Source organism: Elephantulus edwardii, unplaced genomic scaffold, assembly GCF_000299155.1.
Source record: "Elephantulus edwardii isolate Elephantulus edwardi_28Jun2011 unplaced genomic scaffold, EleEdw1.0 scaffold00112, whole genome shotgun sequence".
Lineage (NCBI taxonomy): Eukaryota > Metazoa > Chordata > Mammalia > Macroscelidea > Macroscelididae > Elephantulus > Elephantulus edwardii.
In genome coordinates this window covers 4,810,882-4,816,575 of record NW_006399862.1, presented here as the reverse complement: position 1 = coordinate 4,816,575, position 5,694 = coordinate 4,810,882, and positions in this window count along the sequence as shown.

Sequence of the window (5,694 nt, the reverse complement as noted above, 5' to 3'; positions counted from 1 at the left end):
TTATGTGCTGTTGAGTCGCCTGTGACTCATAGCGACCCTATGTACAACAGCCTTAAACCCTACTCTATACCCTGCCAATCTTATTGTTTCTGACACATCTATCCCTATTACCTGAGTCACTGAATCAATCCACCACATAGAGGGTCTTCCTCTCCTGCGCTGTCCTTCCACCCTTCCAAGCATGACATCCCTCATCAAGGACTGATTCCACATTTCAACATGTCCAAAGTATGTCAGTTGAAGCTTTAGACTCCTTGCCTCCAAGGAGCAGCCTGGCTTCACTCTCTCCGGGAAGAACTTGTTTGCTCTCCTAACAGTCCATGGTATATTTCATACTCTTCTCCAGAACCACAGTTCAAAGGGATCAATTCTCCTTCTATCATCCCTAATCATTGTTCAGCTTTTTGGAGCATAGCAAGTAATTGCAAAGACCATGGCCTATGTTAGGTGCACTTTAGAATCCAGATTTACATTGTTCCTCTTCAGTACTTTGGAGAGGTCTTGTTATATAGAATGACCTAATTGTGTATTCATTTCATTTACATTAAATATTTTTAAAAAACCGCCACAAACATTAGCAGCAAATTTACACGTGAACCTTACCAGATGGTCCACATAAGAATCAAATTGACTACGTCCATGGAAGAAATTCAATGTCAGCGGTCAAAATCAGGCTCAATATCAGCAGTCAAAAAACAACTGAGTGTGAGACAGACCATGAGTTACTCATTTGCAAATTCAAATTAAAACTGAAGAAGATTAAAACAAGTCAATGAGAACAAAAATATGGCCTTGCATCTATCCTACCTGAATTAAAAAACAAGAATTATCTTAAAAAATAAGTTTGAAGCATTGAATACCAATGATCAAAGACCAAAAGAGTTGTGGGATGATATTAAGGACATCATCATTGAAGAGAGCCGAAGGTCACTAAAAAGACAGGGGAGAAAAAAAAAGCAAAATGAAAGTTAGAACCTGATAATTGCACTTGAGGTGAGAAACCAAACAAAGGGAAGAAATGTTAACATGAGAGAACTAAACACAATATTTCAAAAGGTAGCTTGGGAAGATACAACAAAGTACTATAATAGAATGTGATGAGATCTGAAATGGGAGAATAAAAAAGGAAGAATTCACTCAGCATTTCTCAAGCTGAAAAAACCTGAAAAACAAACATTGCAGAAGACATTAATTCAACATTCTTAAAAAAAAAACACACAACATAGAATAATCAGAAAAACACTTAACAAAGAGGTTGAAGAAGAAAATTATGCAATCAACCAAAATTCTCTAATAGATGTAAACAAGACCAATGTACCTTTAAAAAAGCACAGTATGTATACTTCTCCAGCACACATGGACTGTTCTCTAGAATAGGTCTATTTTAAGTAATAAAACAAGCCTCAATAAATTTAAAATGTCTAAGTAACACAAAACATCTTCATTTACCACTCTATTATAAAATTAGAGATTAGGAAAAGAATAATGGAGGTAAATACATACATCTGGAAGCTAAACAATGTCCTAATTGAACATGAGTATGTAAGAGAATAAATAAAAATGTTTCTTGAAACAAATTACAATGAAACACTTAAATAACTTAAACACTTAAATAAAACTTAGCAAAACCTCTAGGATACGGAGGAAACAAACAAGCAAACCCAGTATTTATAGGTCAATTCACAGGAACAATCAACCATATCAAAAGAGAAGAAAAATTATAATCGACTATTAACCAAACACTTTCAACATACAGAAAAAGAACAAGAAAGCTTAGCAAACCCTAAAAAAGAAAAGAAATTATAAAAAGTGTGTTGTTGTTGCTGTTAAGTGTCATTGAGTCACATTGAGGGTGGCGACTCATAGCGACCCTCTGAAGGAGAGTCCTTGATGCTATAAAAAAAATTAGGACAGAAATAAATGGACTAGAAAATAGTAAATAGAATTTAAACTAGAGTCAATAAAATTGACAAACCACTGTCAAAGCTAACAAAGGCAAAGAAAGAAAAGACACAAAAAGTCCAAACAAGAAACTAAAATGATGATTTTGCAACAAAACTAATATGAAAACTATACTCAAATAAATATAAAAACTGAGAAGAAATAGGTAACTTAGGAACTCACCCAAAGTGATATAAATACTACATAGGACCACTGTTATAAAAAAATGGATTTACTCAGGAGAGGGGAGAGCAGAGAAAGAATGGACACACAGTGAACACCACATTGAAATGGGAGAATGGAGCTACTATTTGAAGAGAATGGATGATTAGACACTGTGTATAAGACAATTCCCAATCTGGAACAAGACATGCATTACATGAAGTGAATTGAGGGATGTGAGGAAGAAAAATGTGGATCAAAGAATGAATAAAAATTCACCCTTTTGTTACACTTTCACTAAAATAATAATTACATATTTTTTTTAAAAAGAAGTTTATTATTTTCTGTGTGTACCATCAATTCGGATCTGACTGGTACAGGAGGTGATTGCCCCTCCTTCTCCAGCAAAGCATCTGGTGGATTCGAACCACACGCCTCTGGGATTGCAGTGCAGCATCTTGCCACTAGGCCACCAGAGCTCCCTAATAATAATATATATTTAAAAATAGAATAGTAGCATAGACAAAATTATTGTAAATTAACTTTTAAAATATATCATGTTATATGCTAACAAAGTTATTGTCTTCTACATTTGAAAGATCTAGCGATCTATTTCTGAAAAATTAGCTATTGTAAACCCTATCAAGCATAGTTCTACTATGATACACATGAGGTGACTGTAAGTCGGAGTTAACTTGATATGTAACTGGTATATACGTATCAGTTAGATGCCATTAAATATATTCTGCCACAGTGACCCTACATATATGAGAAAGAAGCACTGCTATATCCTACATCATTCTTCACAGTCACTGCTGAGTGAACCCACTGTTACAGCTACTGAGTCAGTTGATCTCATTAAGAATCGTTGATGACATGATTTCCAGCTACCTTAACTGTGGATGCATGTTCCTGTAAGTCATCAACAGCTGTGGGACCAAACTAAGAGCACTTTTCACCCTGTGGGAGTCAGTGATGGAGAGAGGATGAAGAGACTGTGGCACTGTTGTGAAGAGACTGTGGCAAGGTATAACCAGAGAAACCCTAGAGATGGAGCCACACGGTTAAAAGTTTGTTTGGTGGATGAGTGAATTCAAAGCTGACTTGTAATTGCTGGATTCTTGAGGAAAACAGATGCCTTTGTGCTACTGAACTGAACCCGGACTTTCACTAATTGAGGAATTGTGCCTTGTTTATCTTTCTTTTTCTACTAGTTTATTTACAAAATTTGAATACAAATTTGAACAAATTCTTTCCATTTTCCTCACCCCTTACCGACCAAATTGTAGAACCTGATGATTAACCTCTCTCCCCCTATACAACTACATCCCTCTGCTTCTAACCTCTCCCACCCTTCTTGAATACATAAACTCATTCCACAGTAATGGTTTTATATAATATTTATCCTTATCTGTCTTGAATGATAGTGGTGTTAACAGATCTTCCTTGTATGCTTATGGATATTATTGTATCTCTCTTAACATTGTATTTCAAGATGGATCTAGAAATGGTCTTTCAATTATTTTCCTTGACTTTTTCATTTCTGGAGTTATAAATCATATAACTGTCTGGTTCAAAATATCCCATGCCAAACCATTTCATTTTGTCAATGTCTAATATGTCAATATGCGTCCTCTTTCTTCCTTATCAGTGTCTAGGTTTCTTACATTCATACCTCTCACATTCCATGTTCCGGTCACTACTGTCTGCCTACAATTGTTCTTCTTCCTTTGTGTTTCCCAATGCTCAGCCTCTGGTGCCATTTCTGCAGATGTCATATAAGTGTGTTGTATTGAACATAAAATTTTTCAAAGGCTTACTCTGTCAGAAGTGTTTGGCTAATCCTGCTTCCCAGTCTGTGTTAATTTGGATGCTTAGCTTGAGAATAATATCTGACAAGGATGGACTTTACTCAAAAGAGCAGATGAGAGAACATTCACTATGACACAGCCAACAGATTTGGTGTTGGTCTCACCTCCCTCTTTGACACATGTGTCATAGTTTTGTCCTTCCTCTCCACCCTGCCAGTATCCTCCTCTGTTCCCTCACTTTGTCCCACCTCACTGATATTCTCCTATTATCTCTCTACTTACCAGTGATGCTGGCCTTCTGGGCCGGTCCAGGACAGCAGAGGCACAGATTGACCTCAGAAGGTACATATCTGACTGGCCTAGGCAGATGAACACAAGTCTGACCTGCGTGGGATCATACCAACCTGATTCAGCACTATGAGACCAGGCCAATGAGCAGAAAGAGGTAGATGATAGATGGAGAAGAATTTGAGATTGTTAGCAATTTCAGCTTCCTTAGTTACATAACCAAGACTCTTGGCAGAGCAGTCAGAAAATCAAAAGACAAATTGTATTAGAAAATTCTATCGTCAAGGACCTCTCCAGAGTACTGAAGAGCAATGATGTTAGTCTGGACATTAAAGTGTGCCTGATTCAAGCCATGATCTTCACAATTACTTGCTGTGCATCAGAGCTGGACAATGACTAAAGGTAACAGAAGAAGAATCGATGCCTTTGAGTTGAGGTGTTGGGGAAGAGCATTGAACATACCAAGGACCGCCAAGTGAACAAACAGGTCTGTTCTAGAGAGAGTGAAACCAAATTGCTCCTGGAAAGCTGGGACTTTGAAGGTCTGTCTCACATACTTTTGGCATGTGACCAGGAGGGGCTGCTCCTTGGACAAGGACATCATGTTCAGAAGAGTTGAGAGACAGGATAGGAGAGGAAGACCCAGGATGAGATGGATTGACACAATAACTCAGGCAATGGGGGAAGGTGTGTTGGAAACTGTGAGATAAGGCAGTCAGTGCTATTGTGCATAGAGTCTCTATGAGACACAGTTGAATTGATGACACATAAAAACAAGTTATCTCTCTTGAGATAGCTGGACTAAACCTGGACGTTCACTGTGTGATATTCTTGGCTCTCCCACTCATCTACCTATTTTCTAATAAATCCTACAACTATGAGTAATGTCTGTGAGTCAAGTGTCAAAGAACATATAACTCAATGATTGGTTGAAATAGGTGCAGGACTATGTGAGTGACATGTCTGGTCATGTAGTTATTTGTTTGGTACTATGCATGTATTGATGGGAACAGTTCCCCTTTATGTAACAGATAGAAGTTAGACCTGGCCACAACCATGGTGGGTTTATTCTTTCTACATAAGGGGGGGAGTTAAGATTAAAATCAAGTGATATATTAAAGAAGATAAAAGTTGTAAGCAACTCATTTTCAATGAATCAGAAACAAGTCATAGCTGACCCTCCACCTGGTTTCTGAGGCTATGAATTGCATGGGAGGAGATTGCCCATTTTTGTCCTGTGGGACAACTAGTGTATTACCTGACTGGTTTGGCAGTATAACTCCTTTCTGAATAGGCTACCAGAGCTTCGAGTTAAGCACAACTCACAGAGAGCCTGTGAATAAAAAGCCTGAAGCCCCTCTACAATGATAAACATTTATCAAAGTTCACAGTAGTAATATAAATAACAAATATCTAATGTTCATCTCAATTCTCCCCTGCTAATCTCTTTTTTTTTTTTCCTTCTCTCTGTTTATCCTAAAATTATTTGTGT